This window comes from Prinia subflava, chromosome 13 (genome assembly GCF_021018805.1).
Source record: "Prinia subflava isolate CZ2003 ecotype Zambia chromosome 13, Cam_Psub_1.2, whole genome shotgun sequence".
In the NCBI taxonomy this organism is placed as follows: domain Eukaryota; kingdom Metazoa; phylum Chordata; class Aves; order Passeriformes; family Cisticolidae; genus Prinia; species Prinia subflava.
In genome coordinates, this window is record NC_086259.1 from 10,635,504 (window position 1) to 10,662,130 (window position 26,627).

The 26,627-nt window shown below is 35.3% G+C and overlaps 1 long non-coding RNA gene across 8 annotated transcripts in view; it reads right to left on the reverse strand.

Moving 5' to 3' along the window:
• Positions 1-6,771: 6,771 nt before the first annotated feature.
• LOC134557786 (uncharacterized) overlaps positions 6,772-26,627 on the reverse strand; it is a 46,878-nt gene continuing 27,022 nt past the window's right edge. For 4 of the 8 annotated variants that reach the window (XR_010082188.1, XR_010082187.1, XR_010082182.1 and 1 more), the window contains 5 exons: positions 26,345-26,407; positions 21,122-21,313; positions 11,742-11,860; positions 10,370-10,453; positions 6,772-10,217 (listed from right to left, as the gene is read on the reverse strand). This is a non-coding gene — a long non-coding RNA (uncharacterized LOC134557786). The remainder of the gene's footprint in view (positions 10,218-10,369; positions 10,454-11,741; positions 11,861-21,121; positions 21,314-26,344; positions 26,408-26,627) is intronic. The other 4 variants (XR_010082185.1, XR_010082184.1, XR_010082189.1 and 1 more) reach the window with 2 other exon arrangements.

The following is a 26,627-nucleotide window of genomic DNA, read 5'->3' on the forward strand; positions in this document are numbered from 1 at the left end:
CTGTCCCAAGCAGGACTATGCAGAATGCAGTCTATGCTATTGAAAAGTTCTTTTGAGCAATGAAGTAAGGAGCCTAACCAGGACAAGGCTTAATTTCATGTTCTGATATGGTGAAGTCACTAGGGATGCCTAAATAACAACAGCAGGGAAAGAATATATAACACATCCTCCTAACATTCTCTCACCCTCTACCCTTTTTCAGCTTGGGGCATTTTTGAGCCACAAGTGCCTTCTAATACTTCTAAGCACTCAGTAAGCCTCCATGGATTTCTGTTCCTTAAGCTTCTCCTGTTGTCCCCTGTAGGCATACAAAGCTCAACATTTAGTGCAACATCCAAGGAGGAGCTTGCTATTCTTAGAGCTCCTGCTCGACATCTCCCTGACAGCCCCAATAAATCCTCAAAAAGAGAAACGGGTTTTCTACAGAAGTTAAGTGGTACCAACAGGAGTAACAGGTACTGGGACTGAGAGGAAAGGGTGTGTGCCTCCAAAAACAGACCACTGGCTCTGCAATCTCAGCCCTTGCATAGTTGTGTTGCACCTTTGCCATTGGCAGATCCTCAGCTCTCACCAACTGCCTTGAGGAAGGGTTTTTTTTCTGTTTCTCTTTTCAAAGTAATTTCTATGTGCATTAAGGATTCCTTGTTGTCAATTGCAATCCAAAGATTGTATTTGAAAAAACCTGTATTTCAGTATCCAACAAAAATGGTATCTAAAACTTAATAAAAATGTTCAAAAAAGTTAATAATATCAATGTGATGCCAGTCATCATCTGCTGCACAGTATTGTTTGGCTTTATTACTGAATCATTTAAGATCTTCTTGTTCTAACAGACATAATTGGAAAGCATAAACATTGGCAATTTTGTTACCACTGTAGCTGTTTTCAAGTACCATTTGTGCAGTGTAAGTAGGGGCTCATATTTACATTGTGACAGGGACAATGCTTTACAAGCTTCCCAGAGGTCTGGCAATTGTGATTAATTTCTTCTCAGTCCTTAAATTATTTATGTATGTAAGGATTTCGACCCGCTAATTTCCACTGTTGACAAATTTTCAGAAAGTCTCCACAGAGAGTGAAACTGAACTAACACTACTATTTAAGGGAATTCACAGTATTCAGGAAAGATTTTTTTAAAACTTAAGAGCTTGTATATTTGTTTCTTAATGTCTACAACTATTTGAACAGAAAACATTTCTCAGATTAACTGTGTGCAGTTGGTACATTATGGAAGGATACTCTGCAATTACTGTGTAATTGAAATAAGAGCTCACAAAGGGGTAGTGTGCAACAACTAAATAGACCCTGCAAATTAATATTTTTAAAAATGTGCTTTAAAGGTTCATAATACTATCAAGTATAGAGACTCCCCCAAAATCAGAAATTAAACACCAACCATTATCTCAATAAATGCTTGTTAGCAAATGCTAGGACCAGGCTTTTACTAGAGCACTCTTTCAGCTCATTTTCCTCCTGTAACATCTGATCTTCTATGTCCATATGAAATTCTAAAATTTAGAATTAATACACGTTCTTTAACGAAACAGTAGAGAAATGAACCTCAAAAGTCGTGAATAACGATTCTGTATGCAAATGTCACATCAGACAGTAGGGGGCAACTTTCATCCACAAGTGGCACTTTGTTCATTCTGATCTATAATACCATGACACGAAGGGGGTACTTTCAGCACTTACCTAAGTTTACTGTGTGGTCTACATCAATTATCTAAAAGGGAAGGTTTAATTTTTAAATTCCCGTTTTCTTCTCCAGGCAGTGTGCTGAGGAAATAGCTGGTGTACGTACTAGAAAAATGCTGCAAGATAAAATAACAAACTACAGTCTCAAAGCTGTTGAGAAATGAAAGTGAAGGACAATTATATTCCTCTAGTTTGCTGTCAAAGGGTTTCTGAGAGGCCAATCTCAAAAAGATTATTTTTCCACACTTACATTTTGATAAATAATTCTTCCCTGAATAAGCAATTTTTAAAAGCAATAATTTAACACCCTAAAACTCAGAACATGGATTAATATAAAAGCTGACATAAACAGCAAAATATTTATTAGTGATTTTAACATGCATAATGAGATTGTGTTTAACAATGAATTAATATTTAAGAACAAAGTGGTGTTCTATATTGTGTATCAAGTTAGAATCAGCTGAAAAATAAGTTTTGCCATACATTTCCCCTGACAGCACATGCTAAAATGAGGCATGCTAACAAAGGAAAAAAACAGTAAAACATAAAATAGTATTTTCCAAATGTGCCTCACTATATTATACAACTATACTTTTAATTAAAATATTATATAATTTATATAATTTAATATGCAATGAACTGATTTACCTTTCAAAGCTATTTTAATTTTTTAAATTATCAAATTGGTGAAAGTAAAGAAGAAGAGCAGCACTGAAAATATTTTTATAGCAAACCTTGCCAAGTAGAACAATAACACATTTTAAAAACCCCCCAAACCAGGGCTAGTCTTGCTGTGAGGTTCACACAATGAAGTGGTCAGACCTCGGGTGAGTTTTTAGCAAATTTGGGTAGAACCACGATTTCAAGTGAGGGATGTCAAATAACGGGAACCAAATCAGACAAACTGTCATGCTCCATTTGAGCTTCAAGCTTGAGAGTAAAACACACTGCATGTCAGACTGCAGTAACAAAGTGAGAAAGTGACTGCAGACCTTCCTCCTAAAGTGGCCTGAGATCCTTCAGTAATTCAGGCAGGTAACTAAATTCAAGAGCCTTTGTTAGGGAGTCAGAATAATTTATAACAAATGTCTTATCTGGCTTTAAACCCAACGAAGATGAACTATAGATTTGCTTTTCTCAGTGATGCAGCTACAAATTATTTCTTTAAACATAACCCCACCCTAAAATATAAATCTCCCATTTCACTTAGTGCACTTAAACCATTTTACTTAATAGACAGAGCATAATATAAACAAGGATTACAAGATGTGAATAGCATCCACCCTCCAGCAGTTCCCAAAATGAACTTATATTTTCATGTTAATACTCTGAGAGCATGTGTGTAACTGCTATCTACAGTATGATTTTACAAGAAAAATTAATCATAAAAAGCATAGTAAAAAAAACCAAAAGCAGACCAGTCATTATACCACAAGAGATTACCTCATGATCCCATAATTTCTGATCTTTTACAAATTACTGGGTGGAGTTTTTTGGGTTTTGTTGTGTTTCTGGTTTATTTTTTCTTTCTGACTTTTTGTGGGGGTGGGGCAGGGTGGGTGTCTTAGTTAACTAACTCTGAGAAGCATCATGTTGTCTTGTTAATGTGTTTTGACAGGATTGAATTCCAGGTGAAATCAAACAGCTGCTTTCCAGCACCCTCTTTGTCTCCCCCTAATGTTTTTCTGTCTGTGTGCCCTTCACGAGCTGTGTGCCAGGACTCAGCTCCAGTTCATTTCCCTATGCACTTGTGTCCAGAATTTGATTTCACATGGACTGAAGATGATGTGGCTGAGGAGGGCCATCCTGGGGGGACAACCAAACTGTGAAGTTCAGCTGTGTCCTGCATCTTCCCCTTGTACAAAATAACCTCTATGAGGCAGACCTCCTTGTAAAGTCCTGGCAAGGCAAATGCTTCCAAGGCAAAAACCCTGCAGACGTTTATGGAAACCTCCTTTTGTTCTAATGTAAAAGCTTCATAAAATCAGGCTCCATCCTAAAACAGGCAAATGAGAAAAGACCAAACCACATTCACACCATCCCCCCACATCTCTCCAGGATCCCCACCTGGGCCATCCCTCCCCTTTGCATCCAGACCCAGGCCTGTTACAGATGCTGAGGAGAAGCCCAGTGGGAGAGCTCACTTTGGATAAGATACACACTTCTTTACAATTTTAAATTCTCTCTCAATTTTCCTTTCAATTTCCTCATCTGTTCTTGTTCCTTGTCTCCCAGAATATCTCCCATATAAATTCCTGACCCCCAGAACCACCTTTTCCCTCCCTTTCCCCACTGACATACTGCAACTCCAAGAAGGAGCCCACATTCCTTGCAGGCACTCAAAAATCACCAAATCCTTTACAGCTGCACCCTACCCTTGGGTAGAAAGAGCTCTTCAACCTCTCAGGGGCCACCTCTGCTTTCTCCTCCACCAGGTGTTCCTGCAGGCTGCACCCTACTGCTCTGTGGTTACAAGGATTTTCTTCCATGTCCCTCAGCAGAAGTGGGAAACATTGTGAAAAGATTTCCAGTCCTTTCTTTTTCCTCCCAAATGATGGGCACTGATATGAAGGAATTAGCTTAAATATAGCAGAACAGTCATAAGTAGTTATGCCTCTTCCTTCATTAATTGTAAAACCTTATTTCTCACATGGCAAGCATAAAGATGGAGGGAAGCTTCCAGTAAATGCCTAAATAATTTCAACTCTTATTTGAATAAAAGCCTTTCTCTCAGCAACATCACAGGTGCTTTTATTTGGGACCTTTTCAAGGATTGTTTCTGTTAGGAGGAAACAATTCTGTTGAACTGTCAAGCCAATCTGTTGCCTTCTTAACTATGAACTAATCCTTAGAGCTTAATCTCTTTTCCCTACATCTTTCTGTGCTCTCTTTTTTTTCTGTCACCACTGCAACTTGCCAAAGTTCACCAAAATTTACAATGAACCAAGTGCAAGAATTAAGGTCATCAGCCTGATAGAATTTGGACCTCCCACTTATCTGCTGTGCAAGTAAAACACAAAAAGTATTTTGATTTGTAGAATCTAGGAAGTTCTTGTCAACTTTCCCCAGAGGCCTTCTGATGATTTTAAAACAAAACTCACCATTAGTAGAAAATTGCCTCCCACTTCCTTGCTGTAGGGAGACTGTCCTTCAGAGAAGGATGTAAATGCACAAAAAAAGCCTGTCTCACAGCTTTGGTAACAGCCAAATTCTGTGCTCTTCCTAAAGAGGCCAGCTCAAAAAGAGAAGATACAGAGGAGAGATTCACCAAAGCTCCAGCACTCAGTGCTCCCCACATGCTGGTGTAGGATCCATCAACAGCTGTACAGGGCCTCTGTTACAGGCCCCTATCATGTCTGTCTGATGTTGTGGGTGGAAATATAATCCCACATAACCTTCACAAACGTCTGTAAAAAGCTCTGTTACTACAGACTTTGAGTCAATCACTGTAAATTCCATTCTAAAATAAATGACAAGTTACACTGACTTGTTTGCCTTAACTACAGATAGGCCTGCCAATATATATTGTTGCTGAGATTATATCTACTGCATGCTGATACACAACTGGTTCTGTTTTATAAATAGATCCATTTTTGTGCATTTCATCTAAGATGTAAATTATACCACTGACAATACCAATTGGAAAGTTTCCAAACGAGTCTGATTTTGGTATATTAAAATAACTGCTTATTACAGAGGAAAGGTTAAGGAATATTTTCAAAATGTGGAAAGATTTTCTGTAAAGATTTTCTGATTTTTCCTTAAGTTTGCTGTGTTCTCTTTATTGTTCGTGTACTTTGTGTTTGGAATCAGATGCTGATTGGTGTCTTCTCCTTTCATTTCTCTGGGAAAATTGCCCTGTATATGGTAGAACATCTTCTGTTTTTCATTGTCATTGAAGTCAAAGACTATCAGCTACTGTAGCTATTTATACTTATGAGTAGGTAATCAAAATAATCACTGGTTGGTAATAGTTCTTCAAGAAAAAAACCCTTCACTTTACTGATTTTTTTGGTTTTTGTTGTAGTAATAGAAAGACCTCATTTTTTCCATTGTTTTTTCAAGAACACTTCAGCTCTTTCTGCTTGAATATGTAGGAGATAATTATGCATTCAACAAGAATGACATTTTGTCTAACTAGGAAATAGGTTATTTTCCAAATCCTCAAACAAATCATTGTTAGATCATGCTCAGGCCCTGTCTTGCACAGTTGCAGATACTGAAATAAGAGGTATTTTGACACCAGTAATGGTCAGTTGTTGATGTCAGACCCCATTGCTCGGGGCTGTACCCAGTTCTGGCCTGGAAACCAGCTCACACAAGGGTACACAGCCACAAACTGTTCCCTGGGCCCACACTGGATACCCCTAACCCTGCAGGAGGGACCAGAGCCCACCTGAGGTCCCCCTAACCTGAATGATCCTATCCTGACATAGTATTGTGACAGAACTACTGATATCCATAAGCATTTCTGTTTGAAGGTTTGTAATCCCTTATTCCCACAGGCAAAATATCCTCAGCTGGTACCTGAATATTTACACACAGCTCTTGTTGGAGAGTTGGGGCTGTAGGACGGAGTTAGACCCTGATGCCAGATTCTGAGAGCTTGAAGTATGATTCAGCAAGGACCTTCAAAATAAAAAAAACCTTTTAAAATGCTTCTAAAACCCACAGATGCATGATTAAAGTTCCTCAGAAGTTGCCTTGTCCCTTTTTAAAATATGTAAAAAGAATTAAAATTTGTCATAAATACCAAAAGGAAAAAAAAAGCAAAAAGCAGTACATGTGGGGCTTACTGTGCCAAAAGCAAATTTTTATCATGTGCATAGTAACCTGAACTTGTATTCTGCAAAGATACTAACCTGAACTTATATTCTGCAATTAATTTAATACATTTCTTCCAATTCAGTATCAGTTGCAGTATTGGGATCTAGTCCAATTGCTAAGAGCTGTAACATAAACAGTAATGCAGGTGAAGTCGTATAAAAAATTTTATTATCTTTTGGAATATCTCAAAAAAACAATAAGTCTCTGTTACCATTTGCAAAAAGACCTGTCTGTAATTAAAACATGTAATACTTTTCCGACTCTGAAATATGATTTGTAGCACAATTTAAACCTGTATTTTAATTTATTTCTCAGTTACAACACAAAACAAGAAAATTAAATATAGCAGCTGGTATTTAGTCTTGGTATGTTTGGAGACCTCTTGAACTATGACAGTGTCTCACTGCCTTGAAATAATAAAAAGCATTTTAAAACAATATTACTATTAATTTGAATATTGATTTATGAAACAAGTCATAGTCATGCTATATCTACTTTTATATAATGAGATAAGCTTTGACTTACTCCACAGCAAGATTGATTGACTTCACAGACCTCTTACCTGGTTCATGATGTATTTACTTTTAAAACTTCTGTTCCTAGCTCAAGGTTATAAAAGGTTAAAAGCAACATTTGAAACAGATAAAGTCTGAGCTAAAAATATTTCCATCTTGATCAACATTCCTGGGAACCTGGAGAACAGCAGTTATCATATCACACCAGAAGATACCATAATAAAGCCACAAGTTGTAACAATAAATGGGAAAAGATGTAAAAACTGATCATTTGACACTGTCATTTCATCTTATGCAGAACCACTGTGGTGACTAAGTTATGCCATAATAAATATTCATCTCTTCCACAAAAGTGAATGTTAACTGAGTAATATTTTAAAGCATGGTAGTACCCTGCTTTAATATGGCTCCTTTGTACCTTAGCCTAGAGATTACATAGCTGCAAGTTTTCTTCAAGCTATTCACTGCTAAAATCTAGACAAAATAGTACCAGGTTACATTTTCCACTCTCCCTGCACAATGTAGCATTTAGAATTAAGATTTAAGAGCATTTTGGAAATACAGACTACTTAATGCAAGAACAGAACTTTCTGGTATGATCACATGTTTATGTTGCATAAGATAATACAATCCATCTGTTGGGAAAATCCTTGCTGAGTATTATATCTGTTTTAGCAATAAACATGAATAGAAATCAGGATTATGTTTTTAAAATCCGAAACTTAGTAACAGTGAGCCTTATGAAGAAATATGTCTAGGAACCTGAGGCACATTATACATGTTAATGTTGGAGTCACTGAGAGCAGTTAACACAATGTAACCAAATGTTAACTGGAATATTTTGCAGTAACTTACCGAAGAGATCTGTGTTTAATGAATATATGAACGCTTGGTTTCTGAGTTTCCAACTTCAGATGGCGAAGATTAAGTGTTAAGGGTGTTACTGTAAATGTTTAAGTGAGATGAACATCACTGATTTTCTAATTTTACCACATGGTTTATTTCAGAAGAAAACAAGCACCAGTTAACATAGTTCTCCTGCAAGTCAGTAAACAGTCACACACAAAAACTCAATACAGTTCGCTTCTTTGTTTATGTGCAGGGTATTTAGTTTGGTTTGCAAAGTATTAGAAGAATAATAAGAACCTCCTGACAGAATACCACAACTAAATTTCTAAAAAGCCACTCAGTTAATCTCAGTGTCGAATCTGGCTGTTTCAAATTATTGTAATGTATAATAACAGTCTTATTGACAATATAGATGCACAGAGCCAAAGAAAGCTAGAAATAGTGGCCAAAATGATGAACTAAGTGCCAGCCCAAATGACAACAAACATATGGCCATTAACTGGAGAATGGAGGAGTTTAGGAATGCAGCTGTCTGTGGTCTCCTAAAGTTCCAGAGGAATGCAACGCTGTGAGGATTGGCAAAGTCTGGATGAGAGGTACTGCTGAAGATGGTAGGTCCTAAAATGGAGTCAACCAGCAGACCATGCTGGAATTCAGAGATTTCTGTGGTCAGAATATATTCATTCCATTGGCCTCATAATGTACATCAACAAATTAATATTGTATAGATGTCATTTCAAAGCCTACTGAAGACGAAGAGCCATTACTGAAGCCATTAGAGCACAGATGGTTCAAACTATATGCAGATATTCATACTTGCATTTCTGCATTATAGCAGGGTTTTTTTTTCTGTTGAACTGTAATGAATTGTCTCATAATCTATTCCATCTTCTTGCCATTAGCAGGCTTTGAATGTTCACAAATAGGAGCAAAGAACTCATTTTCCAGAGCTTTAATCACACAAAGAGGGAATGCCTAATTCTGTAAATGAAATGGTCTGTGATCACTGAAGCAGAGATTTAATATATCACGGCAAATTAGGTAGATTTTAATAAATTACTTATCTCTCTGAATACTTTACATATGCTTATGAAGAAACATAGCCTGTTTGCAAACAGTGGAAATCCACAGTCTATAAAATCCTTTGAAGAAAATGACAAATAAAAAAGTAAATTAAAAAATGAAATGTATTATATCTTCGTTCTCAAGAGACAATCCTTTTGCAGCATTGATTCACAGCTCCATTAAAAATATCAATTAAATCCTTCACTGAGATTGGTTAAAAGCTGTAAAATTAACTTTCCACACTAGGCAGTAGCTATTCAGATACAACAATTTATTGTATATGTTTGATGTAAGTTCTAAAAGTGACAAAACCCAAATGAAAACACTTGCCCATCCCTAAAGCCCAAAGTAGGTGAAGCAAAATCTGATACTCTATGGCTTCTTTTTGTGCTTTGACAGATGCTGGCTGCAAGTAAATCATCTACAGTACAGAAAGTGATTGTGCCTGCCCTCCCCCTACTTCAAATTATGGTAACCATAAACAGCTGATTATGTTAGGAGAGGGGTAAAAGTTATTTAAAAAAAGGTTGCAGTAATTTAATAAGTCCTGCAACTAGCCTAATTTTTTATATTTAATTGATAGGAACTGCATGCATCAAAGAAAACACATACTGAGATTTAATGTGCATAAAATGGATATTAGCATTTTAAAGAGGCAGATTAACACATTAATCCAAGTAATTTTCATATATTGCTTTTAATAAAATCTTCACAGTATAAAATTCTTAATGAGGCTAATCACAGGCATTCCATTTAGTGGGGTGATTAGGGATAACATAAAAGTATTTTTAATCAGTTTTCTAAGGCTTATGGTTTTTTTATTAAAAATTAAAATTTGACTTGCATTTTTATTACTGTTTTATGTAGGAAAAAAAATCTTAAAAATGCAAATAAAGCACATCGTTCAATCATGTAGGTATTAATTATTTACAAGACGTTGTCCATTGTGGAGATATTCTTAGCCTTAGGGGGGAAATACAAAAACAAACAGACTGAAAAGTATACAAAACTTTACAACTACAAATCAAGCGTCCTTTTCGTATAAATTATACATTAAATATACTGTAGGAATTACAAAGATCTCATCTTTGATGCACTATCAAGCATGTATTTACACTGGGAGAAGGATCTTCTGTAGGCAAACTTCCTTTCATGCCTCGTAGTCATCTTTGCATTCCCCTCTCGACTGAGGGCAGCGCACGGAGGCTTCCACTGCTCCTTTGAGCCTTCCAATTACTGCACTGTCGTCTTGTGAATCAAAAACTAGAAAGGAAACATTACAAAACAGCATTAGCAGTTCCATTTAAGGTTTCACTTTTGTTCTGATAATCTTCCTTAGCATTTGGACAGATTAAAAGGCTCCTAGTGTATGTTAAAAAGAAAAAAGGGAGAGGTAAATAAATAATAAATCTTACTTTTCAGGTACTCAGCCTCCTGGAAACTGAGCACTCTGAGAACTAGAATGTACATCAATGAAAGTATCAGGGCTGGAATTAACTCTGAAATAAAGAAAAGTATTATTATAATAATTGCCTGTATAATAATTTTTCACAATGCGTAAATAAAGGTGTTCCAATCTCTATGGAAAACATATATGTGTAGACAGAAATAATTTTAAGTAAAAAAATACACCAATTAATTACTATTATAGCATTTTCTATACTCTGTGTATGATGGGTCCAAGTCAGCCTGGAAATTATTAATATTTAAATAACAAGTTGTTCTTTCTAGTTTGTGCAATGCAAAATTTTTCAAATTCCAAGCTTCTGTGTGTTGTAAAATAATGAAGTATAAGCAGAGATGATAATTTCCTTAGAATAAACGATCTTCATTTTTGTGTATGTGGGTTTTAAAGTAGTATTTAAAATTTCTATGTTACAGAAATTAGCTGACATGACTTAAAATTGCACTCTTTCACAATATCTAAGTAAGCCCAGAGGCCAGAATCTCTGCTGCTGTGATTAAAACATGCTGCTAAGTCAAAAATGAGGCTTTTTCTCAGTTCTGCACAAAAAGCAATGAGGCTGCCTAACATGACTTTAGAAGGAACTTCAACAAAAACAAATAATTTGACAGCATATCTTTTTAAAGCAAATTACACAGCTGACAAATAGCAAGGTTATGTGTTTATTAATTAGGGTAAGTACTCTGGAACATGCAATGGTGCTTCATGTTGCAACTTCTAGGCTGCTGGGACAGCTCAGAAGAGGTTTAGAGAAGAGAAAACACAGGATAAACCTTCCACCACTTCCCCTGTTGAAAGACCTATCACAGGACAGATTGGGTGCTATTCTTACAGATCCAATGCATTTTGTATATTCTTGAACAAATCACTCAGTGAAACGTCAGCTTCAGAGGACAGTACTGTTTTCACTGTAAGAACAGCAGGATAATTACAATTAATGATATCAGAATATTAACTCTTTAAAATTTTATCAGTTTTCATATTGTCATATTATCTCTGAGACTTATTGTTAGATTTCTTGACTATACAGTCTCCTTTTCAGCCATCCTCTTGCTTAGTCATGCACTCAGTTGCTTCAAATTTCACGGAGGCCACTTCCACAGAACCAGCAATGAAAGGAACACATATTTTAAGGAATGACAGTAATAGTTTCTGCAGACTTTTGCAAAAAGACGTGGAAGTCTTTAGTTAATATTAAAGAATTTCTTCTTGACACAATGTCAAACAATTACTTTCACAGTAAATCTTGCAGAGAAAGTAGAAATTTAACAAGTCATTTTTAAGCTACAAAAGTTTACAAGAAAGTGGTCTCTAAAACTCACCCTCAATGTCTTGTTCAGTGGCATTTCTTTGCTTGTGGAATATATTTTTCAAACAGATTCAGCAAAATCAGTATCTCCCCATTCAAGTTCCTGCTCATCTTCTGAGGTACCACTGAGCACTGTAAATTTTAGAGTAAACACACAAAAATAATTGCATTCAAAATGGATTAAAAATCAGCTTAAAATGGAAAAAAGGCAAAACTGCATTGTTTTTATTCTTCTGCTGCACAAACAACAACTCTTTATCAATTGAATTCAACGTTTTCCATGACAAGAATAGTCCAAGACCTTCTTTTTTAAATCTTCCCTTCTTCTTTAGTATTATTTAGGTATACTAGAAGGCTAGAGAAGCTATAGCCATAGATCCACAGGCTTACAGAAATGTTTCATTTTTGTTCCCCCTCCCACCATGCCATGGTACAATTCTTGTTTATATGGCTACACAAACAACTACACAAAATATATGCTTTTCTCCTGTGAACTTAAATTACACCCATTGCCTCCAAGTATGGCTTTCCTTTCAAACACATAATTCCAATATTGTGTTGGAGCTGGCTTGAGTTAGTGGCTTGTGCTGGGGCCAAAAACACCAAGACTGACAAAATGACAGGAATTCAGAGCTAACATTGGGTATGTCTTGGCAACATTGTTCAAACTGTGAATGTTTGTGAGCTTTACAACCTAAAAATGTTACAATAGGCATAATTTCAAATGGGTAACATCAAGTAACATTATAGCTAAGGCTACAGGAAAGGATATCTTACAGAAATATGAATACATGAAATAAGCTGTGGATAGTGTTACTCTCCTATATTTCTCTCTGGGATCTCAGACTTTCTCTCTAGCTGATTCCCACATTTCTTTTCTGTACTACCAGGTATAAGCACACATTTCCTTGCAGGAACTCCAAACCTACTGAATCGGAAGAAATTTTAACATCCTGTTAAAAAGCGCCATGAGGAGATAATTGCTAGGCAGTGCAGGAAATAACAGAAAACTAAATGAAACTTATTTGTCAAAAGAAAAATAAAAAAAACCAGTAAGTGCTTTAAACTTAAAACATGTTTTACAATGAAAGCCTGAAAGATTATTTATTTTTGTTTTTAGAACAACACTCTAAGGCAGTATCACCAGCAGGTAATGTAGAGCAACTGGACAGAAGGTCTTATATCAGCAAATTTTATCAATGTTTTTATTTAAGAGATGAGAGATTTATGCAGCAAGTAGAAAACTTTGTGCATGAGTTCAGTATATTATTGTGAAGCTTACACATGCTCTGTTCTATAACATGGAGGCACAGATTTTGTTACTTTGGGAACAATGACTTGATATAGTCTGTTCCTTGGAATAACAATCATTTCCCACCAAGAAATGATGCACCTGTCAGGATCAGCCTGGAAAGCTCTTGCATAAAGCTGTTCACTCTTGTTATCACAGCAGGGAGACTGTTCCAAGAATGGATTCCTCCATTCTTCACAGATGTCTCTCCTGACACTTGTCAGAAGAGCACACGCTCTACCTCCAGGTCTCAACACCTCAGCTACAGCCTGGCAGCAGCAATCAGGGAAGTTTCACTGCACGACTGAAATTTCTACACTCTTAAAACGCTGAAAGGCAACAGTGGAAGAATAAAAAAGTAACTATGACACAGTTACAAAAAGTTAAATAGACGGCCAGAACTGTGTCATATCCTGTTTTTATTCCAAAGTTTTACAATTATTAGCAAGTATATCTTCCTAAAATGACTAAGGAATTTGAATCCCCACTATATAGACAAAGAAACAAAACAAAAAGGGTACCCATGTCCCACAATATAGGTATAAGAAAAGGAAATATTCTGACAAAATCTCCATATTAATGACAGAGACAACGACAGTCTGAAAACATAAAGAGAATATGCTTGTCAAAAGAAGAGAACCATCTTTATGGTTTGCAACAATTACTAACCCAAAAAGGATTTCCAAGTCTTCCTAGTCTTCTGCTAAGGAGAGTCTTTCCTAGTCTCATGCTCATGTATTTTACATTTTATACTATTTTATTCAACAGCACATTTTTCTTGATTTTTTGATACTGATTATTTTTGCATTTTCGGCAACTAAAGCTATTAATTCAAATGTGGAACCAAAATCAACATTTCTAATGAACTTTAAAAATCATTCCATACCAGTAAGTGAAACCGAAAGAAGAGAAAAATTAACTTTATTTTGAAATCTTATATTCATGAACAGTGAATTCCACCCCAAACAAATTTTAGAGTGGATATTAAGAAAAAATTGTTCACTGAAAGAGTTGTCAGGCCCTGGAACAGGCTGCTCAGGGAACTGGTGGAGTCACTATCCCTGGAGATATTTAAAAGTGCAGTGCTGGATTAACAGTTGAACTTGATGACCCAAAAGTTCTTCTCCAACCTAAATATGACTCCAAAAAATACATATTTTCCACACGAATTCCACACCAACTAACCTTTATTTATTTGTATAGGTTAAACTAAATGGGTATAAAACTGTGAAATGCAATTTTCAGGGCCAAATTGGTTCAGTTTCAACTACAGAATTAGCCAGTAGTTACAACTCTGGCTTAGCAACAATTTTATGCAATAATAGTACATCATTTTCAAGAGCTATTCATTCAAGTGATTCTTCTTTTAGAAGACAAAAATAGCATGTGATTTATCCATTTATTTATGTTCTAATATGGATCCAATCATTCTGAGTATAATTTCCAGCAACATCCATTGTGACAGCAAAAAAATAAATTAATACACTACTTAATACACATAATACACTGCCTATGCTGCTATAATTTGGCCTAGCAGAAACACCAATAAAGTGTCAGGCTAAACCATCTGCAGGCAATTTTCAATGATATTTATATCCTTGATAATTTGGTTTCCTGAGCTTTAAAGCATTAGTTTAGTTCAGTTCCTGTTTCAGTTGAAAAAGCTCTGATACTAGTTTGTAAGGCTTGTGATAGAAAACATGTGTTGAAGATATAACTAGGCCAGATTCAAAATGCACAGAGTTGGAAACTTTCAGTGTATGGGCACAATCTTTCCATAAATTTTGTTTCTTGGTGGTCCTCTTGCTAGGATCAGGTGGGGAACTGGACTAGTGATGAACTTCCTGTCTTCCTATTTAGTCAGTGCAGAACTGAAATTTCCACACGAGCCAAGCCAGACACATCAGTGACCTACACACATAGAGGGCAGTGCCATGGTAGCAACACGTAGAAGAGGGATGCTTCTGTTCAGAGAAAAAGCTCACTGCTGTAATCTGACCTTACTTTCACCTTAGGCTTGTAAAATCATTATTAAAAATGTCCAAGTATTTATAGGAGAAATCACAGCACACTGACTAGTTATTTTCCTTTGCTAATATACCTGTCAGGGAAAAAAAAGAAAAAAAATGAGTATTTTATCCTCAGCATTGTCAAATTTTAGTAGAACATTATCCACTTTCCTATTCCATTTGGTAAAATAAGTCATCTTCTTCCTTATCAAGTGAAATATTTTTCAGTCTTTTTTTTTTTTAATCTCTAGCCCTAAGAATTGTTTGGGTATGATACTTCCTTCCCAACAAGTAATCATTTCATGGTGTTCCCTGCTCCATTCCAGTAAAACCTGTTTCCTGGCCAAAACATGAAACTCAGATCTAGAAATGAAATGAAGAGAGATCACTCTTCCTTACTCTGGAGTGAATCAGTGATTTGTGAATAAATACATGTTTAAAAGATTTACAAGTAACTTCAACACTTCAAATACAATCAGCAGGTGTCCTATTCTTCCACTAATCAAATGAATCTTTAAATTAGTAATTATTCCATTTTTATGTTTGACCTTCAAGGGAAAATGTAATCAAAGGATGTCATTCATTCTGTATAAGTAATGTACATACTATCTCAATCAAAAAATTGAATAAAAACAAATTTATTATTATTATGAAATTGGACAAGAATAATTTATATTTTTTCTCATATATACTCACATAATAACTGCTGATCTTTTGATCAATCAATCCAATTATCTGGAAATTCTAGGGCCAAGGAACAATTTCTACAACTCTTGGACTTATGGCAGTATTCTGAATTCAGAAAGCAACAAATGTACTACACTACACTGGGCAGAGACATGCTTTTCATATTCACTAGTGACAGAATACTGGTGATAGATTCTCTCTTTTGTGGAACAGATTCGTTAAAAACAAACCAAGCAACCTCCCAAACTAAACCCCAAACCACAGCACTAAACCAGCATTAGGTGAGGCTGCAGCATTCTATGTCACATGAACCTATACTGGGAAGAAACAAGAGCAATTGTCCCATCAGAATGCAGTTATCATTATTAGCTGAAACTAATTTTTTTCTAGTTAGTTAGTTGGGTATTAACTCCTCAGTCAAACCTTCTCAGGAGACAACACACTGAACCACAGGCATTATTTACTGAGCCCTGTAACAGTTTTCCAGCACTAACATGTACCTGTCAGTGTGCACATCTGGCTTTAGAACAGACCTGAGACCTCTTTCTGCGCAATTATCTGCCTGAACCACATTTATCACTGCAAAGCAAATCAGAATTACTATTTAGTATCAAATGTTTTTCACCTTTTAGAAGAGCACGAGGAAAAGAACAGAGAAAAATAAACATTTCTTTCTTTTTTTTCTAAGGAAAAGCAACAATGCTAGAATCAAATTTGAAAGGTCATGTGACTGAATGGTGTGTCACTGGCAGGTTTATGTGCACACTGTCAAAAAAGATACAAGCAGCATCTAAGCATGCCACACAGCTGTCACTTTCTGTTAATGGCAATAGCACTCATGATTTTAAAAGCCACTGGTCTTTATTGCTTTGTATTTGAAGTGATTTACTGCATTTTCTTCCACTGAGGAAGCCAGTGATAATGATAATGTATGGCAGAGTGCTTGTCCTTTTTGACAGCCTCAGTAATTTAATCCTCCTTTCCTGCCACAATATTTCAAGAAGAGAAACCTCTAGACCAATGGACTGGAGAAAATCCACAGCCTGGGGAGTGTGAGTGAGTGCTCTGAAAGCTTTCCATTGTTTTAATTTAAAATACAAACACAAGGATCAGCTTTTAATTTTTGTACTATTAATATGACCTAGAGTGAAAGTTAGCCTTGGTTTGGAAAACATACTAGAAGAATGAGAAGCAGGGTTTAAGAAATTCCCTAAGAAGTTTTTGGGCATCTTGTATTAGAGAAAGTAGCTGCTTGCCTGCAAACTGTATCAGTCTGCACATATCAACAAACTGCTGTGAAAGATTATAAAAACTGAAAAGGTTTTAAAGGATTTTTTTTAAAATTAAATAGGGAAATGAAACTGAAAAGGTTTTGCTAGGACAGAAGGAGAATGAATATAGCCCCCTAAGAATCAAACATAGCTCTTCTGAAGAATTTTCATTTGTTTTTGAGGGGAAAAGGTGGAGTTGGAAATTTGTCTGTCAGTAAACTCCAACATTTTTCATATTCACTTTCTTCTAATTACTCTGCGCTGTACTCACAACAATTCTTTCTGACTCTCCACATCACAGTAAGGTTTCCTTTTCTGTGCAGACAGAAATCTTTATTGCATCTTATACTGTCTTCTGCTACCCAAAATAAACTTATTTGTATAAACAGAAAATCTCCACTCTGCTATGGAGCTGAGAGTGTTGGAACAGAGCAATATGAGGAGATTAGAAGGCCTGAATTCCTCGTAGAGGGATTAATTGAAGGATGTATCTCTACTAGCCCTAGGAAGCCCATTTCCCAGAGCTATTGATTTCTCAGTGTTCTCCAAAGCTGTTCCCAGCTCTCACAGGGCAGCAGAACTGCTGTTAGGAGTGGGTTATTGTCCCAGAACTCCAGCCCAGCTGCTGAGTGGCTGAGTTGTTCAATCAAAGCCATCTGCAATTTGTCACCTTTTTCTCTACTAACAGAAAGCCATGCACTGGCATTCTGTCTTTGAATCCTTAGTTTCCACTCAAAATTTTTTACTTTCTTAGGTTAAGAGAAGCTGTTATTGTCATCCTCTGTTCTTTTGGACATGTGGATGACTTTCCACATGTGCTGCTCTCATGACCAACTGCTCCTGAGGCCACCACAGGAAGCGATGGGGAGGCAGCAGGGAGACAGATGGACAGACAGAGCACTTCAAAGGAAATGCCACATCAACAGATTCTTCCCTTTCCCATAAGCATCCCAAATGGAATTTCCTAAGTTTATTAATACTGTATCTAAAATAATTTTAAATGCAAATTATTAACAAACCTAAAGAGTTCAAATTCATCTCACTCAATGGAAAAATTCAGACTAGTAAGTAAAAAATTTGGCACAAGAACTTCATTCAAGTCTGGGGAAAATGATTAACCAGAGTGAAAATATATTTTTAGATCCTGATGAATAACATGCTTTCATAGCACCCCTTAGTACAGCCTGAACTTAGAAGCATTAAAATTGCTGCAAGGCATAGAACATATCATATTTCTATCCAATTAATTGCAAAAATAATTCAAAATTGACTTGTAACAGTTTGCCTCTAAAATTAGAATTTTAAAGTTAGTTCTAAAGAAGTATCAAAAGCTAAAGATTACAATGACCCTGGAACCTTGTTAGAAATCTCTGCAATTCAAAATATTGCTGTTCTGCTATAGTTCAGTTTTTTCATAGTTCGTATTCTAACAAAACTGAACAATTACATGATGAAGCAGATTTTCATCAAATGAAGAAAAAAATGCTTCACAGTCTTGAGCTTATTGTGAAAAGGAAGAAACTCACAGAATTACAATGTTTCCTGATGCAAAGCCTTAACATTTCAGGAACCCACTTTTAGTACTGGGATCTCAGAAGTTTATTTTTAATAAAAAGTACATCCCATCTTTCCCACACCTCTCTACTTCCACTTCAAGTTGTTCAAATAGTCACATGTTCACCTAAGAGAGAAAGGTTTTTGAGAAAAGAAGGCCTCCCAATTAAATTTCATATAAAACCTTTGCCAGCTTTCATAGATCTTTCTTCTATTTCTGCTGTCTGTTCTCTAGAACCACTGTAAAATTTGGCAAGTTTCAGTGTTCTTTGAATGTATGGGCCTGGAGCATTTGGAAGCATTCTCAGATATTCTAATAACTCTTTTCAGTGGTAACAAACACAACAGCCCCTCTCAGTCACTGTTGTCACCAGGAGGTACAACACAATGTCATGGGCAATCAAGAGGTTTGCACCATAATCCTCCACTGCCTAAACTTCCCCATCCAAGTTTCCATTCCAAGACTCTGGAAGAAAGAAAATGATCTTCTAATAATTCTTAGTGAAAAAGTCAGAGTTAAAAAACCCAATTAATGCCAAGCTACATGCTTGAACCACCAGTGAAAATGGAAACTCATGGGATCTTGTATGTCCAGATCACTGGAACTCTATTGTTTTTCAACAAGGTCCTGTTAATCTCCTGTATCTGACATACCAAACAATGATAGTGAAGAATGTGCAAAAGGTATGGGAGAAATTTCAAATATTTTTTAAGCAATAAATCTCATGAAGCCTTCTGTAGCAGTTAAGATGTTTTTAAAACAGTCAATTTGTTCCAGTTATAGATAATATAAAATGCTTTATTTATTTTAAGAATCAGTGATTTTTTTAGATTACTTATGGACTTACTCTGATTTTCTCCAAGCAAAAGTCTAACAGACTATTCGTTTCCTTCTAAGCTCAAAGTAAATTTCTTTCTACCCATGCAAATCTCGTTTTTATTAAAGAAAATATTCAATTAACCTCAAATATTCAGCATACTCAAATCTAATTAGACATGAATAAGAGATGCAGCAAAGCTATAGTAAACACACATGCAGATTTCATTACTATTATCTTACTGGCTTCTCAACTGGTATTATCAAAAAGCAGACTCATTAGGTTTTTCCCCCCTGTATGCAAAGCTACTCTTGAGTAGAAATTAGACACCCAATTATCTAAGTAAACCTCTACAAATAACAACTACGTTGGTATAATGCTGCAGAATAGAGTTGTGAAGTAATTAAGACTAAACTCCACCTTTTAATATTGATTTGTTGGGATATTTTGAAGTTCAAACAGTCTTATAATCCATACCCAAGCATTAAATAGAAAAATCAAAGTTGCACAGTCAGGTTATGATAAACAGAATTAATAAAATACAGCATTACTACATTGGAAAGCCTTATGAATTACAGTCTCTCCAAAGCATGATTCTATTTTCAAATATCACAGCTTGAAACGTGTTGAAGTTTCATAATTACCATAAAACTCTGAAATTTTATTCTGTATTCATAATATCTTTTCTGCATTTTTAGTTAAAACTTTGCAGAGCAAATACCTAAAATGCAACTATGCTTAGACCATAACTAGTATATCCAGGAATCAGAATATTGTGTAAGACTTTATACCTTCTAAATGCTTGTTATATTCAAAGCAATCAGAATTCAAAAAGCAAGAGAAATGAAAAGCCTGAAGAAGCTTTCATTGGCTTGTGGTATTATTTCAACAGGTTTTGAAAAAGATATTTCATTTATGTCTAACTAACTAGAACATCTGGAGAAGTGCCTAGAGAAGCTAACAAGATGAAATTGTCCAGCTCACAAAAAGAGTTCTCATTTATGCAATGTCTTCTTTACCATGATGCCAGAAATCCCATTTGTCTGAACGGAAGGAAGCCTCAGTGAATTCAGGACTTTGCAGAACTACTGGTTTTTTGGTGGGTTTCTTTTTCTTTCCCAAGACCTTACAAAGATCAATGTCCTTCTTGGAGTCACAAAAGTTAACAATTGCATGGGGGATTGAGACCAGCTACTTTCAGATGTTCACATTTATTAGAGTCTAGCATATGCAACATGCAGGATTAAGTATTCTGAAGTAAATAGCAATTTATTACTATTAAATACTGTTGAGTAGTTTTTTTCCCATTTAAAAAAATTCTTATTAAAGGTACACTGAGTATTCACAAGTGATGATCAAGTCCATTACATATTTTCTCTAAATGTATTTCAGTTGTACATGGTTGGATAGAACATTTTCCTTTTGCTGTATCATGTATCAATAGAAAAATTAGTTTGTCATGCTCTTTCAAAAAAAAATTATGTAAAGCTTAATTTTAAAACGTATGTACTATCATAAATATACTATGTATATTTAAATATGTTGCAGTTTCAGTTTCCTACACAAGTCTACTTTTGTATTTTAGTTTATACTTAATAGTTGTATCCTTACCTCGGCTCCTAAAAACCACCATTAGTATTTCCCAAAATAGTTGGAAGAATGCCAAATACAACCAGTACAGAGGTAAATGCAAATATAATGTATAGGAAATAGGTTTTGTTGCAGGTATTTTTGTAAGACACAATTTGAGGGAAGGAACTCACCTGCACTCGCCAGTGCTATAGTTGCAGTCACTCCCTCGACTCCTGCTGGGTTTGGAAGTGACAGTGGAGTGTCCTCTGCAGGGAAATTGTTTCCTCTCCAGTCTAGACTCAGCTGCTGTATTGTTTTATCTGATGCAATTCTTGACTTAATAAAACCAAGTGATGTAATTTTTATCCACATTTTTCAACTTCCTATTTAAAAACAAAACACAAACCAAAGACATTATTTTGCGTTTCTTGAAGTGTTAACACAAACCAAACTCGCATGTGAACCATTGGGTAGTTTGTAGAACTAACACTGATGGATTGATTTGACATAGACACAGTAAGAATTGAAACCCCATGGTTTGCAGTTAAGAATATGGTTGCAACAGATACTGATTGACATTTGATTCTTAAAATATTTTTGCAACAGCCATAGTCTATTGGAGAAGATTAGGTTAAGATTATCTTTATATACTAATGCTATCTGAACCACTAATTTCAGTTGCCATTATTTTTAGCTACATAGCAAAGTGATCCTGTAACTGCTGGAAACAGTTTCAGTAACATTAGGTAGAAGAGAATTGTTAATGCTACTTCAGACTATACCACATTCAATAAAAATCCACCAAGTCACAAAGTTGTTAGGCATGTAAAGTACAGCTGCACTGATATGGAATTCAACTTCATACACTGAACTTGGCTAGTTAAATCAAACATACTTTTAAGAGCTAAAACTAATAATATCATAAAATTAAACACAATTGTTCTTCGTCAGACCTTTTCTTATTCTCTTTCCAGTAGTACTACATTTTTCTTTTTGTTGTAAAATTGTCTCACACTATTCAGCAAGGTCTATGGTATTGTGTACAGATACAATGTAATAAGGTTTCTGTATTTAAGTGTGAATGTCTGACCAAATAGAAAGTCAAAAGCACTTCCCTAGGTGTTTTGAAGAAAAAAAAGCCACTCTGGTTTCCAAAGTGGAGTATGAAGGTGAGCATTCAAAGACAACATTCTTCAAAGAGCAAACACAACACGCTGGAGTACAGAAATGTCAAAAAAATTCTTTTTATTTCTTCCATTTCTTTCAAGTTCGTATCATTATTAAAAATACTTCCCCTATGTGGAAATATTTTGACAATTTTTGATTTTAAACTTACATCACTTGAAGTATTAATCATATGCAGAAGATTAGCTTTCTAGATTCAGTGTTCGAACTGCAAGTCAATATTCTAATTTATTATGGAGATAGCTTACATTTCCCCAAGCAAATTATATGATTAATCAAACTGAAAAGCAGGTGTATCCTATTGTAAAAATATCCATCATATAGAACAATTTCTATTGCTGTCAAGTCCTTTCAATATTTGATGAAGTAATTTTACCCCCTCCTTTCAAAAGACATTTCCTTTTATTATGTATCCTAAGACACTTTAACTAAAAACCCAAATCTGAATATTTCAATAAGGTTGTTTTATTATTCAGTAGATTCATGGAAATTTTACTAGGATGACAGAAAAAATTCCACACCATTCTGTCTCCACTAATACAGGTACACGGCTTCAGCTGGCAATATTACTGGGATTAGCATAGAATGATGAAATATTTAAAAGGAATTTTTTTTTCTAAAATCTAATAAATCAAATGACTGCCAAATGTCATTAAAGTGATGGTCTCTGACTTGAATATGCTTTTCATATTCAAATTTGAAAAGAAAGAGATGAAAGCCTGGAAAGGTTACTCAGTTTCAACTAATAACCTCAAGCACTCTACATTCACATGCATAAAAAATGAAATTGGCTCTATTGTCTAATTTTACTTCAGAAACAACTCTTTTCTTCTTGCACTGAACAGATGTATTAGCATCTGCATTTAAAGGGATATGCTGAGTGGTTTTGTTCACCCCAAAGTATTTAGCAGCTATGTCAGACTAGTTTGTACACAGACAGTAGCTTATGAATCAAGTCCAAACACAATATCCTGTATTATAAAGTGTTTCTTTTACATATCTTAAAATTTGTTTGACATATTTAACACTTGTAATTGCATACAGTAGGCAAAGAATATTACACTTTTTCAAGGCTAGTGGGGTAAATCCAGGTATCCTGCTTTCTAACTTAAACTGAAGCAAATAACTGACTCATACTATTAGAAAATTATAAGAAAAAAAATTATCTTGGAGCTTAACAGTCAAGACTATTTTGAGTTCCAGATTTATGGATATTAAATGTGAACACAACATATACAAAGCAGAACACAAGCTGATTAAAAAAGATATTTACAAATAAAATATACAGAGCTGCTTAAGAACAGCATTAGCTACCATGTCGTATTTCATCATTAATACAAAACCACCCACATAATGTAGCCATGCTGAAAATATATGTAGCCTCTAATATATTTCAGGAATTCGTTTTTAAACAATCATTTATATTTCTATGAGAGTGAAGTATGTTATTTAAATCTATTCCTACGCTGGTTTTTGTCTCATTTATTAGGTACTGTTAAAGTGAACAATGGATAGTTTGTCAATTACTGCCCACAAATAATTCTGTTTAATGGGAATAAAATTAGAGTTTACATTTAGTATTTAAAACAAAATATAACACAAAATTTCACCTAACACGGAGAATGGGTAGATATTGAAGAATATTAAAGGCTTTCAAAAAGCTGAGTTGAAAATACCTCACTTATAAGACCAATGTTCCTATTTTTTACATCCACAGTTTTAACTAATATATTGCCTTGAAAAACTGAAAATAAAGGGAACTTCTAAGCTGTAAGATCAACTTGAATCCTATATCTACCAATGTTCAAAAATATACATGCTTTACTCCTTAGCATTTTATATGTTTATTTCCAGAGTCCACTTATTCACATCTATCTCAAGGAAAGAGCATGTAAAATAAACTATAAGCTATTCTCCAATAATCACAAGTAATCATTCATTTGCTATCAATATTTCAATCATTATGGATATTAACAAATATATTATTGAATGAGGACTAATTCTCTTCCTCTAGCAAGTGCTGAAGTCCTGTGATCATCTTATTAACAGGGTCAGAACAGAGGCACAAAAAATGCCATTACAGGAATGCCAATGTAACTCACGTGTACAGAGACACAAACATTACCCATTAAGTAATTATGATTAGCAGAATCACATACACATAAATATTGCAAAAAAATTATTCTAGTCCTGTATGCAGTGACTTTTCAGTGAGGAACAGCATCTTCCATTTTTACCTTTTCCCCACACTGGTGCAGATGCGAGAACAGGAAGAGGGATACAGAAATGCTCCCTTCCCCACATGGATGGGACTTTATTAAAGTGCATACACCTTAGACTATCCCTAAGACCTGGGGCAGAGATTTCTCCGTGTTGAACGGCTCTTGTGGAGCTGGATCCCCACTGAAGGAGGGAAAGGCACATATAATCTTCCCCCAGCATCACTGTTTTGCCATGAGCCAGGAGAAGAATGCAATGGCTTGAGACTAGCACCATGACAAGGTTCAATGCAACCCTTCAGCTCTGACTAGAATTAAGAACATATTGAACAAAAAGATCTATTTTTTGAACAATGAGGGGAACTCCGGTTCCATTTATCTAGTGCAGAGTCCAACTGCATCATTTTTTAGACCAGTGTAAATTCATCTTTAATATCCTCAAAGGCATGAATTACTTGCTAGAGCTTGAGCCAATTCAATGATCAGGTACTGGCTATGCAAATCTGTAATGTACCAGCCATGCACTCTTTTCTTTCTCAAATGAAAATTTCTAATTCAGTATACAGCCTTAAACACTTCAGAAAATAGAAGGTTCTTGAGGGAAGTGTAGCTTTCCCATCACAACCATGACAACTATACATCTGATCATCAAACTAAAACTCAGTTTCAAATCCCATCCTTTGCTTTTTAGACCTTTAGCTAGAAGAATACATGCTATTTTTAGAGTCACCATAACTTACTTCCTTGTCCATAAGCTCTGATAAATAGCCTCTTCAGTAAGCAACTGAGGAGCATTTCTGTTCAAAACCTCAAAAAAAAGACCAGTTAGGTTGAAAATTACTTTTGCTGATGCTTTTTCTGTGGGCTTACACATTCAGCCTTAAATCTGGCCTTCTACTTAACTTCATATTCTGACTAATCAGTTTTATTGTTACCTAAAAAATAATAGGTAATGACTTAAGATTCTGTAGTTTTCAATCATTTTCAAAGCTGGTGGTTGGTGTTATTTGGTATTATTTGTCCCTCTTCTTTCATTTCTTCTGTCAAAAAGAATGACTTGCAGTACATGCTTTCAATTACAGCTTCAAAGTATATTTGACAAGGGGTAGATAGAAGTTGTAAATCCATCATTTCAGCATAGTGTCTACTCAAACTTCTGCCATCTTACACTTCATCAGTTGCAAAACACAGCTTAGTTATTTCCTGGATTTTTTAAACTTTCTTATACTTTGGTTTCTGGCTTATTGTGACCCCCGCAGCAAACAACCGCCTCAAAGACGGAGAATGACAAATGGTTCTTTTTAATCTTACACCAATCAGTAGTCTTTGAAAGTACTGACTACAAAGTATAACAAGTTACTTTTATCATACTCTGATAAGATGGTTCTGTTCCATAGATTTTATTCCTTGTTGTATTAAATATGTTGGTGCAGCACTTTTACCTTCTCAATTTCTTTCAAGAAGAAAAGCACAGAGCAACAGAGGTTAGTTCTAGACAGGACTAGGAGAATATCAAGGGTTAGTATTTCTGGCAAGTAGAATTGAACCAACTCAGTAACATAGGGTAATACTAAAACACTAAAATTTAATTCTCTAAATTCAGATTAGATATTCACAAAACAAGCCAGGCCGAGAAAAAAAACACTGAACACTCAAAAATCTCCCTGAAGTATACCAAAGACATTCAAGTCCAGCAGAAAATAAGTGTTAAAACATATCAGCCAAAATTTAAAGCTGTGATACAATATCCAAATAATTTCCCTTTTTTAATGAATACATTTAGCACACAGGCAGAAATACACTATTCAAGCAATTGTGCCAAAAAAGCTCATAATAAAAATAATAGATTTTATTGCTTTGCTATGCATAAGCTTGAAGCTTTACAACTTCTCACCTCAGCATAAGCATGTGCCCTTCACCAGGAGAACCATGAGCAATGAGCATTGCTTTTTTGCTGTTTAAGAAAGATTTTCATGTCAAAATGAGTTACAACTTGAGATCTTAACTTACAGGTACAGGTAACGGCTGCTATCAGGAAACTGCTATTAGAGCAAGAGAATGCACTTATGGTATCTGCAAGAAAAAAAGAGAAAAAATGGAACCACTACCAAACAAATTGGGTTTGCCAGTAATTGTCTCATGGCACATTTTAAGACAACTTGGGAGTTGAGAGCAGTAAATTTTATTGTGAAAATTGAATGCTATATAATTTTCTGTAAGGATCTGGTGTAGATGTGGGACTGCAAAGGAGGAGGGGATGGAAGAGAAAAGACTTTCTTAATTTATTTTTTTT